Here is a 14844-nt window from a genome sequence, read left to right as displayed (position 1 = left end):
TTATAGACAGCACAAGAGTGAACTGGTAAGAGTGTCAGAAATTAGTCAGATAATTTTTTCTGCGGTCCTTTCAGTGCTATTATTCCTATATTAACATATGCAGCGTAATTCAGAACTCATGTCTTTAGGGGGTGCTTTTTGTTTGCTTATGGTCTACTTATTGATTCAAATGCCCTCCCCTCTATTTCTACGGTTTTGAAATTTTCATTTCAAGCCAGAGATATTAATAAGGTTGTGTTTTGGTTATTACTATCCATCTGTTAGGTGAATTAAGAACCATACGTTTAAACCATTTCTTTTGCATTAGTCATGGATATGTTTTTGCTTCAAAAGTTTGTAAATATAACTATGTGTTCCTTTAGTCTTACAAATTAGTTTAATGTGAAAGGAAGAAAAAATATCATAAGCAAAATAAAGAAAAGATTGTAAAATATACATATATACTCACTGGCTATTCAAAACCATAAGTTTACTAGGTGTTAGTTACCATGGCCAATTGTATTTAAATTTTATCAGCCCTCTTCACTCAGATTTTTTCTAAGAGTTATTAATGCCATTGTTTAGTACACATTTGTCTATCCATCATCCACCCTTAAATTCAACATTTGTTACTAAATATGATCCCTATTGCCTAGACAAGGAGAGAGAGAGCTGAAATAAATAGTCACACAAATGTGTAATTAGAATTCTTTGTAAGATCTTGGTCATGGTATGACAGATGTTAAGAGACAAAGGGATTGGGAAAGCTGGGCGCAGGTGACTCACGCCTGTAATCCTACCTACTCAGGAGGCTGAGATCTGAGAATGGCGGGTTGGAAGCCAGCCAGGGCAGGAAAGTCCATGAGACTCTTATCCCCGATTAGAAATACTCAGAAAAGGCCAGATGGGTGCTCTGGCTGAAGTGGTAGAGCACTAGTCTGAGTCAAAGAAGTTCAGGGACAGTGTCCAGGCCCTGATTTCAAGCCCAGGACTGGCATACACACAGACACACACATACACAAACAAAAATACACAAACTAAAACAACAACAACAACAACAACAAACAGAATATGGGGACTGGTTGGTACATTTTGTACATTCCTAGAGGCAGTCTAATAAGCATTAAAAAAAAAAGTCAGTCCTGATCAATTTGTTACCATCTTAGATAAACCCTCCTTACATTGTTTCCTTGGACTTTTAAGATACAACAGCCTCCAGCAATGTTCTCTCCTTGTGTCAAGCTTTCTCTATTTTACCCCACATTCTACTACTGTATTAACCTTCCAAAGGTACAAAGTGGCTCCTGATTGGCTCAGGGAGGCTATTCATTTAACGACTCACAATTCCTCATTCATTCCATTTCTTTAGTCTTCTTGTTACAAAATAGGATGATGTTGAAGATTATATCTACAGTTAGTGTGAGGATTAGAATGCAGATGTTATGCAAAGATTTAACTGCTTGTCTGATACTTTGCAACAGTCTAAACTACTCTTTTGAAGCCCTGAGTACATCATTCACTCCCACTAAATAAATATCCTTAGCCTCTCCATTGATCTAATCAAGCTACATCCATTGCTCTTTCCTGTACCTCACCTCCCTCCGTCTCTACAGCTGTTCTCATTCCATTCCCTTGGTCTAGAAAACCTTCCCTCATCCCTAACCCAGTCCCTAAACCCCACCAATTATTTAAATTCTGCCAAAATGCCACCAATCAACATTTAATATGAGGTCTTTTCTGATGCCCCAATGATTTTTTTCCCTTTCTCATCACCTAAACATTTCTGAATTACTTTCTTAAGGTTTGAATAAGTTTCTTATTTCTGCATCTTAATTCTCTCTCTGGTCTCAGGCTGATTACCCCTTACTAAATGTATACACAAAAGGTATTCCAGGTATGCTAATAGCACATAATAACCTGTAGTAATAAACAGAATTCATCTCATTTGCACTCTTTAACAACCTTTATTCCAATGGTAAAACAATGAACATGGTCCATAAACAATATCAAAATGATAGCAGAAACAATACAGATACTATGACACTATCCTAATGATTGATTTCCTACTCAGATAAGCTCACAGATGTAAGGAAAGATGTATTTTTCTTTTCCTGGTATTACAATGCAAAATACGACAGACCGTGTGTGTGTGTGTGTGTGTGTGTGTGTGTGTGTGTGTGTGTGTGTGTGCATGCACATGCTCATGTCAGTCCTGGGACTTGAACTCATGACCCTGGTAGTTGTCCATTAGCTTTTTGATTTTTGGCTCAAGAATAGCAATCTACCACTTGACCAACAACTCCATTTCTGTCTTTTTTGCTGGTTAATTCGAGGTGAGAGTTTCATGGACATTCCTGGCAAGTCTGGCTTTGAACTGTGATCTTCTGATCTCAGCCTCTGGAATAGCTAGGATTACGAATGAGCCACTTGCACCAGGCAACCATTGTATTCTTGAAACAAGTAAAACTGGTTAGTCACTGTTCTCTCCTTTAATTGTGATTGGAGGGCAAACCACAAATTCTATTAGAAAAAGCAAATGGCTGAAAAGGTGTTCTAAAGTTTCCTATTTTAGCATAATTAAATATATGTGAGGAAATTTCTGTGCTTTTCAATGATTAATAATAGTGAAGATATGTACCTAATTTTCAAAAGTAAAAATCAGAATATAATTTTAAATGAAAGTATAAGATTGTAAAAATTAAAGAATGAAGTGGAAAGACATTGAAATACAAGAAAACTCTAAAATTTCACAATAAGATCAGGGAATCAGGGAAAGAGAAATATAAACCTAAGCTTTATGTCAGAATCTTCTAAAATTTTTTATTTTAAAAACTTATTAACAAACTAAAAATTATGCTTTGTGACAAAATTCAAACAATAAATCTAAGCAGCATGTAGTTGAAAATAGACTTTTACAACTGAATATTTGTGTGAAAATTTAATTAACTTTTGAAAATATATACAAAATAAAATATTCTTAGACTGGACAATAAATCACATATACTACCTTTAATGGTTTGCATACCATACAAAGGCAATAACATGGCTTTGAATTTTGCCATTTTATTGCTTATGAGAAACTCATTAACTTGAGTAGATATTAGGTGGGATGAAGGTAATTTGTGTAAGATGAAGCAGTGGTTCATTATTTTAATAAAGTAAGTTTACTTGGCCATATTTTGGTGTATGTTCTGTTTAAAAAGAAAAATGGTGGTCAAACAATTGTTCAGAAAATTTTCCCAAGTGTAATACTAATATTAGAGTTCTGGAGGAATACTTGATTTAGAATATTTATCATTGGAATCAGGACTTTAAATTTCATTATATGTTACAAATGGTTCTAAATAGTTCAAGCAATTGTTCTCAAGTTACCCACATGAAAAGAAGTTCCAGAATGATTGTAAAATAACCAGTTACCTGCCTGAGATGCTAAATGATAAGTATTGGATGGAAAGAACTTAAGGAGTCTGTTTTCTGACAATAATTCTAATAGCTTCAAAGAAGGTTATTAAAATCAAGGAATCTGTGGAATTGTTGAGTTAGTGCACTATACTATTTTCAAGACATATATTGTTTACAATATGTGTGAGTATATATGTATATATACATCAGTTCTGATACCTATATTTATGTTGCTAAAACAGTTAAGCTTTTTCCTAAGGGTATTTAATCAAGAAGGCATAGATGCAATCATTGAAGTAGCCTTAGACTTTCAAATTTTTAAAATCAAATGCCGTAACTTGAACATGTGTTCTTCTGTGGTTTTATGCACTTTATTATACTAACTTATTCAATGGCTTATTATCCTGACAAGATCCTGCTATGTGAATCCAAATAGAATGCTTGCTATAGTCTTATCTTCCAAGTGGAAAAAGTGCTACATGGACAGATGAAAGGGTCAACCTACATAACATGAAGCGAAGGCTAACATTGAGTGTGTTTCCCTCAATACTCCTTCTAACCTTAGTAACCCGTCTAACCTTAATAACCCAGGTCCTACGGCAGCAAGTCTTTGTGGTCATACAGGATGAAATGGAGTCAGGATTCCATGAACTCCTGTGCAGAGACTATTTGTCAATGGATAAATGAAGATGAATAGGGCTGACCTAAGATGAAATATTAGGTTTCTGAAGTTTACTTTTGAAAGTTCTTGCTTCTCATTTTGTTCAATGTTGTTTTCCCCTTTAAAAGTAAGGTTCATATTCTTGATTGATAACCTGTTATTGCTAATCAGAGGGAATGATTGTATAGATTTATATAGCAACCAAAGTTTACTATATCCATTGGTAGTAGATCTCCATAATTTCACACGAAATAGTTCCATTCTAATAGTAGAACAGATAAATTAATTAATGGAGGAATTAATGAATATCTCTGATAATAATATGGACCCAAAAATATAGGGTTACTTTGTGGGAAGCGGTTTTAATTGGCTGGGTGGCTTTTGCTAAAATTGTCCTAAATCTGTAGTCTTGTGAGTCAAAACAAATGTTAATGTTTTAGAACCATCTATCCTTCTGTCTTTGAACTATCATTTAAGTGTTCATGTCCTGTCTTTCTTCTCTCATCTAAAACTATGGAAAACTATGCATATGGATTTCACTGTTGTTGGGCTCTTCTTCCTCAGTATGCCATTATCCCTTCCCTCCCCTCCCCTCCCCTCCCCTCCCCGCCCCTCCCCTTCTCTCCCCTTTCCTTCCCTTCCCTTCCCTTCCCTTTCCTTCCCTTCCTCTTTCCCTTCCTTTCCTCCCTCCCTCCCTTCCTTCCTTTTATTGGCTCACTGGAGATTTTTGTTACTATTGTAAAAGTGATTTTACTCTATGTTATTGTTGAGACTAATACAGACTACCTACATTTTAACAGCACAGAAGATGAGGTTAATAGAGTTTTCTGGAAAAAGTGGACATTTATTTGAGATGTGAAGAGTAATAGACTGGCCATTCTCAAAATGGGGGACCTGGGAGTCTGCTTTAGACAAAGGGACCAATTCACTTAATATAATTTTTTCCAAGTCTTTCCATTTCCTAACAAACAGGGCGATGTCATTCTTTCCGATGGAGGCATAGAATTCCACCATATACCTATATCTATCTATCTATATATATATATATCTCACATTTTCTTGATCCACTCATCTATTGAGGGGCATCTGGGTTGGTTCACAGTAGAAAAGGTCAAAAACTATGTACATATGACCATATAAGATGATGTTAAGCGAAATGAACCCCAAGATAGGAACACAAATATATTTTTTCTTTCTTGCTATTGTGATTTTTTGGTTTCTTTGTATGTTCCTTCTCCATGGTATAACCCCTGTTTTCACTGTATTTGATATCGGCACCCTACATCTTGTATATATACTTCTCTAATTCGGGGAGGGGAAGGAAAAAAATGCTTAAATAGGGATTCAGGTCAACCATTGTAACAATGAGATGTACAAGACTCTATGTTGAAAACGAACTTTAAAACTTTGGTGGGGGGGCAGTAGTTGTGGAGTTGGGAGGGAAGGGATGGTAGGGGAAAAATAAAGGTGGAGGCAACAATACTCCATAGGAAATGTACTCGTTACCTTGCTCATGTAACTGTAACCCCTCTGTACAGTATTTTTACAATAAAAATGTACAAAAAATGAAAAGAAAAGAAGCACAGTCCCAAGCATAGGTCTTTCTTTCTCTAGCACTCTGCAAAATAGAAAATAAAATAACGAAAATTAATATATGAAAAAAGTGACTAGTGAGAATAAGGCTAGAAGTCAGGAAAGACCTTAATGTCTTCGTAAGACATCATTTCATTTTCACATAGAATATGAGTTACAATTTGCATTGATTCATCCATGAAATTGCTAGAAGGAATTGTAAGAAAATGTAAAGATCCTCTAGGAGGTATTTGTTGATACTGGTTAAAGATACTGGTAAACAGAAAGGAAAAATTAAAAACTGATTTGATCTTGTAAAATAATTTTAACTCATGTCATGTAAGTGAAGAGTTTCCACTTTCTGCTTGATTATCAAAAAACACAAAGAAGGTTATATAAGTCATTAAACTGAAAGGGCATTTATAAAGTTTTGAATTTTAGTGGATTAGCTCAGCAAAACACTCCATGCATCCTTGTCTCTCTTCCTTGTGTATACAGTTTTTTTGGTTGTGTGCTCAGAGTATTTGCTGTGTATGTAGATATTCACAGAATCATAGGCACTGACATGGGTCCTTTTTGACATGCATGGTCAGTTTCTGCTTCTGTTTTCTGATTGCCCCCTTGGTTTTCTTGGGGCTAGAATGGTAAGATACCCTACAGTTTGTGTTTTTTTTTCCCTCAATCCCAATTTCTCAGTTTCCATCTACACAGTCCTCTCAAACTATGACTGTGTCCTGCTTTTTTGTGTTTGAGTTCCATGTCTTCACTATGCATTAGTCACTGTGGCCAAGCACCTGTGGTAATCCATTGACAGGGAAGAAGATTTTCTTTTGGCTCATGATGTCACAATTTTAAATCTTTAATTGTGGCCCTATTGCTTCGGGCCTGATGTGGCACTCATGGCATGGCAGGAGTCCTGGTGAAGGAGGCCTATTCACCTCCCAGAAAGTGCAAAGCAAAAAAGAAAAAGGAAAGAAAAGAACGGAAAGTCTAAGTCCAGCAAGGGACAAGAGGCCTCCTGTCAACTTCAAGGATATGCCCCATGGTCAAATTTCCTTCTTCTCTACAAGCTTCCAATAGCATCAGTCTTAGAGTCAAGACTGTGATGATTGCTTTGGGGAGACATTCTAAATGCAGCCTATATACCATATTCCATCTAATTCAGTGGAATCCCTAATTAGTAAGTAAATCTGGGGGAAAAAATGCCAGCTTATTATGATCCTTCAAACACTGTTATTTAGGCAACTAACATTTTTTTCTTTAGAATGTAGCTCCTCTAAGCTTGATCTTCAAATCTATCTATCTATCTATCTATCTATCTATCTATCTATCTATCTATCTATCTATCTATCTATTTTTGCCAGTCCTGAGACTTGAACTCTAGGCCTGGGCACTGTCCCTGAGCTCCTGGTCACTCAAGGCTAGTGTTCTACCACTTGAGCCACAGTGCTACTTCCAGCTTTTTTTGTTATTAATTGGAGATAAGAGTCTTCCAGACTTTTCTGCTCTGGCTGGCTTGGAATCATGATCCTCAGATCTCAGCCTTCTGAGTACCTAGGGTTACATGTGTAAGCCACTGGCACCCAGCTTATTTCTCATACATTTTTCATAGTTATTATAGAGTAGATATATAGAGGGTGATAGTTACATGAATCAGGCAATGGGTAATGAGTACAATTCTTTTTGAACGATGTCTCCCTTTCCATGACTCTCTCCTCGCTTTTCTTTCCTATCTCCACCCACAAGATATCCAGTTCATTTTCTACATAATATCTAGGGAGTACCACTATTGTATTTGTTCACCCTCATTCCACGTTGTTCCACCCTCCCAAATGCAACAAACAAACAAACAAAAACCTAACTTCAAGACAAAAGGAAAAGAAAGCTAAAACAGCAACAATCGTATCTTAAAAAATGTCTATTGGTTCCTTTTCTTGGAGCCCATTTCATGAGATACTATTTTTTTTCTGCTTTCTTTTTTTTTATTGTGAAAATACTGTACAGAGGGGTCACAATTACATGGGCAAGGTAATGAGTGCATTTCTTATCAGGCATTGTTGCCTCCTCCTTTGTTTCCCCTTCCCATCCCTTCCTATCTCCCTCCCCTCTCCCTCTCCTGCACCAAAGTTGTAAAGTTCATTTTCAACATAACATCTTGTACATCTCATTGTTGTAATGGGTCCACCTGTATCACTATTTAAACAATTTTTCCCTTCCCTTCCACAAATTATACCAATATCAAATATAGTAAAAACAGGGGTTATACCATGGGGGAGGGACATACAAAGCAACAAAGAAATATCTTATAAATATGTTAGACAGAATAACTAGTATATGTCTGAGACAAGCAGAAATGGTCATATAAGTTGATGTTAAGCAAAATGAACCCCAAGTTAAGGACTCAAATGTTTTTTTGTGGGGGAGGGGGTCCGGTCGTGGAGCCTGAACTCTGGGCCTGGGTGCTGTCCCTCAGCTCTTCAGCTCAAGGCTAGCGCTCTACCACTTGAGCCACAGTGCCACTTCCGGCTTTTTTCTTTTTTCTTATGTGGTGCTGAGGAATGGATCCCAGGACCTCAGGCTGCAAGGCAAGCACTCTATCACTGAGCCACCTTCCCAGCCCGTTTTTTTTTTCTTTCTTGCTATTGTGTTTAACTATTTTATATGTTCGTCTGCACATAGCTATTTTGCTTTTGTCCACCACTCTTATGCATTTCTTCCTTTGGCCATAGTACTGGAAGAAATGGCTATCTATGTGCAGAAAATTGAAGCAAGGTACTTATATATCACACTGCACCAGAGTTAACTGGGTCAGAGACCTCAATGTAAGACCAGACATTGTGAAAATATGACAGGAAGGTGTAGAGAAACCCAGAATCATAACAACTCAAAGAAAGACTGGATAAATGAGATTGTATCAAATTGAAGAGCTTCTGCATAGCAAAGTTAAATAGAAAGGTAGCAAGGTAAATAGAAAGCCCATAGAATTGGTGAAGATCATTATTAGCTATGTATCAGACAAAGTCCTTATATCTAAAATACACATAGAGCTCAAAAACTTAACCCCTCCCCCCAAAAAATAAACCCTCCTAAACTCAACAACCCACTCAATAAATTGGCTAAAGACTTAAAGTCAGACTTCTCAGAGGAAGACAAAAGAATGACCAATAAACACATGAAGAAATGTTTAATATCTCTGGCTATAAAAATGCAAATCAAAACAACTTTGAGAACCTACCTCACTCCAGTTAGAATGTACATTACCAGCAAAACTATCAATAACAAATGCTAGTAGGGATGTGGCCAAATTGGAACAATACTACATTGTTTGTGGGAACATAAACTAGTGCAACCACTCTGAAAAGCTGTATGGAGGTTCCTTAAAAGACTAAACATAGAGCTTCCCAATTATATTACTTAATTTCACCCAACTATAAGTTTTTGACTCTTAAGTCTTCATCATGATCAATGAATATTTTTGGGGAGTGGAAAGAAAAAGACATATTGTAACCTGAGAGTTTGTGTTGATATTATTTCCTTAAAACCTTCGTATATGAGACTAAAAAGGATACTTTATTTTCCTCCGACCAAGATATTTGTGTAAATAATGGAGCAAGCCAGGCACAATGGTGCACATCTGCTAGCTCAGCACATGGGAGGCAGCAGGAGAACAAGTTTGAGACCAATCTGTACTATAGGGTGGGTTCTAGTCCAGCTTCAGCAAGTCTTTGTCTCACCGAAACCATGAACTTGGGATGTTGCCCAGGGGAGAGTGCATTCCTACAATGTGTAAGGCTTTGCATTAGATCATCAGTGTTGCAAAAAGAAAAAAAAAAGAAGAGAATGGAAAAGAGAAAAGAAAAGAAAAAATGGAAGGAAAAAAGGAAGGAAGGAAACAAGGAAGGAAATGATTGCTAGCATACTCGTAAGGTAGAATGAGTTTATATTTCAGTATGTTTCTGCAGGTAGTAGAATGAAAGGAGACATTGTAAACTTGACGAGCAAAGAATGGCTTTGGGAGTAAGAAGACATCAAACAGGAAAAGAAATATCCACATGTGCCCAGGACACAAAATAACCTATGTGAAATCTTCATTGAATGAGAATAGGAGCCAAATAACTCACAATGTTCCCACAGATTCTCACAGGGACCTGTACTTTACTGGAGCCAAGTTCTCTTTGTGTCAAGCCAAAATATTAAAATGCAGTCTGAGTCACACTGCATAATTCCAGCTCCTGTGTAGGAGGGCAAACCTGATGGAAATGTCTGTGTACAGTCTGTGGGAGTCTAGGGCTAGACTCTGTTGCCACCATGGGACTTGGCTGGAGATATAGAGGACTGGACTCCTGTCCATATTGGGTGAACAGTTTCACCACACAAAGGGACAACCAATGACACAATTCCTTACTGCAGACACTCTGCTCCATGGATCCCTAGGGTTGGGAAATTGGAAACTTCTTTGAAAAAATAATTCTATGTTGATCTTTAGGGAACATGAAAATGCACATCCCTTTGGGGTGCTCAGTATTTATATAATTTTATACAATGAAGTCTTTAACTAGGAAAATCATGTATTTGATTTAGCATTTCCCCCCAAACTATCAGCACCCACTCCTACTTTCCCAAGTTTGGGAGGCACTCTCAAGAATCAAGTACAGTAAACGATTGGTAAGAGCGTAGGGATAAGGGGTTTTCTAATGAGAATGCTCTTCTCTAAAGGAAATACTTTGCTACTTACTAGACAAATAACAAAATCTAGCAGTAAGCTATTTTATCTAGTTATTTTATATGAAATGTGATTTTCATATGCATCCAGTCATGCTATCACATTAATTCTGTATATCCAATCTATACAAATATGTGTTTATTTTTAAAACATTTTAGTATTTGCTATCTCTAAAGAGCTTCAGATCAAGATCAATTTCATAATATTCTGGAAATATACTTAGAAACAACTATTAGAGTTTGGGTAACTTCATTACACTTTTTGGAATATGGTTCTCTTGTGGAAAAAATATGTAATGTAATTATTAAATAGTTTTCAGTAACAAAATTAAATGTTAAGCAAGAAATAAAATATGCCTCTAAGTTCAAGTCTTGATTTCGTTTTAGGCCATTAGGGATGGAGGCTTTGAATGGACATCCATGATTCCTGTTTGTAATCCTAACTACTCGGGAGCTGTAGAACTGGAGTAAAGCAAGCCGAATGCGAACACAAGGCTCTTCATTCAAGCCTTGGTACCTCAAAAGAATAGAAATTCCTAATCAGTTACCTCTTCTAAAAAGTCGAATATTTATTCATGCTTGGGATTACTCTTTTTGCCTTGTCTCCTACATGACATTTTCCTTTCTTATCTCACAGGATGTAAGCATAGTACACTCACAATCATTCCTGCCAAAATAGTGATAGTCAAAAACTATGCTAATTATTTTCTCTTCCCTTTTATCTCTAGAAATACTTCCTCTCAACACTAATTAGGAATATCTTTAATGCGCTCATTAGCTAATTGTGTCTTTATTCATTATGCATTAACTGCAATAGCAACAAAACAGTTCTTTAGATCAGAATATACACTTTTTATTATTGTTTTCATACAGCTTTCTACTCTTGGGCAAATTGCTTTGGACATTTCTGAACTTGGTAATAGAGTTTTAGAGTTTTGAGCTGCAGAGTCAGGCTGCAGAGAGTCTTGGCATGTAGGCTAAATTATAGTAACTTTACTAAAGTAGTCCCAGAACTACAGGGTAATTCTGTGGATAGTAGGCATTCATGGTTTTAACTTCAAAAATTTTATCTAAAATAGCTGTCTGTATTATTCTTCATAGCACAGAAGACACAACTAACATTGGTAAGGCAGATATATGGAGTAATGGTGCAATTGCTCACTACAAAGCAGATGATATGAACAAATTGTTGGATTTGTTGGTTATTTATATACTTCCTAATACATGTAGGATAAGTGACATGCTGATAAATATACATTCTGTATACCTGGTGATTGGATTCATTTTCTGAAAATAAACACTATTTTAAAGTTAATATTTGAAAAAAATAAAATTAATATTTGAGTTAATAGATTAGTAAACAGGAAAAAATCTATTAGGAAATTCATTATTTATCATCATGGTCTAATGCAGTAGAATGAATACTTCTTAAAGTTCACATTATTAAAATATTGACATACAATTGGGATAAGAAGTTAAAAATGTCAAGCATGTCTAGCAATTCTCTCTGTGGATTTAGAAAGCAAACCAAAAAGTGACCACTGATAAGAGAATTAAAAGTTCAACTATCTTTAGAGGATTTCTTAATGTTTCATTATAACAGCATAAATTTCATATTTAACAAAATATAAACTTGCTTAGTGGCTTGCATAAAGCTAATTTGCAAATGAGCACGTTAGACAAATAATACTTAATACTAAAGGTTTATTGATTCAGTAATAATACTTCAGCGTGCATTTATTGGATTATTTCTAACTTCACATAGTTTCAGAGATCTGTTGGATGTGTTCTTTGCTGTAAAAACTTGTATCTGTAGTTATACAGCTATATATATGTATGTATATGACTATACCTGCATAGGTGTATTTGTGCCTGTTTACATCTATGTTTATCTGAGCCTAGTTAGTAACATGTATCCTACATGTTAAAATGTTTGTTTCATTCTCATAAGAATATTTGTATGACTATTTTATCATAGTTTGGATTAGTTCAAATTTTTACAATCAATTTGATAACCTCTGGAAATATTTTGTATGGTATCTAGTGCCCATTTAGATGTAAATGTTGCTGAATGCACATCCAAAGAATCATTTCAAAGAATAAATATAAAATCTTGAGTCGATTTAAGTATATTGAGGTATTAAGGCTGATTTATTTTTAAACTCAAATATAGTAAAATTTTCTCACTATATCACCATTATGATACAGATAACATCCATGAAGTTTGATTATAAATAAGAAAAAATGTGAACAGAACCAAGATTAATTACAGAAACCATAACAAAATTCTACAGTATAGATTAATTTTTTTCTGTGCTTGGTAGACAAGTCACCTTCTATAAATTCTCTCCATCTGACACAAACTTAAAAGAGTTTCAAAAATAAAAGTGATCCTGTGAGAATTTGCTGTCACTCCCTCAGGCTCAACCCTATTTAAAGCCTAATTGCAGGTCACATTTATAAGAAAAGAGTCTTGGAATCATCTGTTCAACACCTCCTAGTCTACCAACTCTAATTTGCCCACAGATGAAGGGGAAACTAGAGCAATAACCAGGAGAGAGAGACAAATATAAAGTTACACTAGTGCTAATATTTCCTACCACTGCCCTCATTTCTCCCACAAACCAGATAACACACAAAATATTTTCTGTGAATTGTGTCTTTGGAATTCTGTGACTCCCATTTTTCCTATCTCACATTTTATCTGTTTTAAAAAATAAAATTATTCTGCTGTGATTTACATTTAAGAAAGAAATTCAAAGCAGTAAACTTTGTTACCATATATATCCAAGGAATATTTAAGTAGCTAGTAAGGCCTGTTGTTTCTAGTTCATGAAGATTGTTGTTTACTGGGGTTTGAACTCAGCGTCTCTGACCCTCACTTGACTGTTTGCTCCCAGCTGGCACTCTATCACTTGAGCTGTCCCTCTCCTTCCAGTTTCTTGCAAGTGCATTGTAGAGAAGAGTTTCCTGGATTTGTCTGCCCAGGCTGGCTAAAACGATGATCCTCAAATCTCAACCTCCTGAGCAACTCTTATAAATATGAGCAAGTTGCGCCCAACTATAGGTTCAGTTTGGAACAGAAAGTCTTTTGATTGGAACTTTACCTTTCAGTGGATAAGGGAGTTAATAAACCAGCAAATTATTACTATAAGGAAATAAGTGGTATGGAAAGGGAAGCTATTACTGAACTTTCAATGCTTTCAACCATCATATCATTTAGCCAATATATGATGAAGTGAACAGGTAGAGAAAGACAAATCTAAGACAGGGTAATATACATTTTTTAAAATTTTTTAGTAAAAATGATTTCAATTCCAAATGTCAGTTTATAGGTACAAGGCATCTTGATCAATGTGAGCCCTTTTATCATTCTCCTACAATGAGCATAATTAAATTACTGAATCTTGTATCATAAAGGAAACTAATTCAATCTGGAGTATAATTTAAGATAAATATTCTCAGACTCAAAATGTCAGACTATATATTGAGTGAAGACCAGGATAGGAAAGAATGAAATGTGATGTATATGATGTCTCCTAGGTTTGCTTGGGGATATTGTTTGGTGTCATGGGAATGTTTTTTGGTTTTGATCCATCAACCTCTGGGTTATCGGCCCAGCAGGCTTCCATGGCACCACTCTGGTCACAGCTGGGAATGTTTTTTGGAAAGCAATTGACAGCTGCCTCTCCCCTTGGATGAATATCTCCTTAGAATTCTCAGGATATCATTTGGTGAGTTGGCTTCATCTACATAAAACACTTCTTCTTAATCTATTAAATGTATTGTTTATCCCAAACCATACTTTTTCTTTTTGTTTCAAGGAGAGCTCAAGAAATGTGAAGAAACTATTTTGGAGAATAGCTGATGAAATAAAGTACTAGATTAAAAAATATAAACAACTGTTGCCCAATGACTCTTCCATTAAGAAGTACATTCACTGCAAGGTAATTGTAGAGGGAAATACGGAATCAAATGGCTAATTTTAAAGAATCTGAAACATGGAGAATGAAACAATTTTATTTAAAATTTTTTGATGGAGACAGTAGACATTAAAAAGGAATTTCTAATATTATTTCTAATATATAACTATTGAAACTAAAAAATCTCTCCTAATTATAGTTTTTACTAGTTTACATTCTGAAAATCTTGAGAGTATTAGAATTTGTGGAAATTTGTAGAAATTTGTGGAAAGACTCACCATACTTCTGTACAGCAAACATAGTAGCTTCCTCACAGAAATTTCATCAAGTACTCAAAACACATTAAATGGTTTCCTTAGTTTGACAGGGCAAATATCTCTCATCAGAAGCAACAAGTATAATACAGTCTCTTGAGGAATTTTGCATTCCCTATTATTTTACATTAATCTCTAGAGTTGTCTTTAGAGATTTGGGGTCATCTTTAGTCTTTCTAATTGCTGTATCTACTGAGCAAGGCATTTATATATATATATATATATATCTGTGTGTATACATACATACATAATGCATTTTTACAATATCCTT

General features: G+C 35.4%; 1 protein-coding gene across 1 annotated transcript in view; it reads right to left on the bottom strand.

Moving 5' to 3' along the window:
* Ndst4 (N-deacetylase/N-sulfotransferase (heparan glucosaminyl) 4) overlaps window positions 1-14844 on the bottom strand; it is a 237482-nt gene that overhangs the window by 130082 nt on the left and 92556 nt on the right. The window lies entirely within an intron of this gene.

The sequence above is a fragment of the Dipodomys ordii genome, unplaced genomic scaffold (assembly GCF_000151885.1).
Source record: "Dipodomys ordii isolate 6190 unplaced genomic scaffold, Dord_2.0 Scaffold70, whole genome shotgun sequence".
NCBI classification, from domain to species: domain Eukaryota; kingdom Metazoa; phylum Chordata; class Mammalia; order Rodentia; family Heteromyidae; genus Dipodomys; species Dipodomys ordii.
This window is presented reverse-complemented; position numbering and strand designations above follow the sequence as displayed.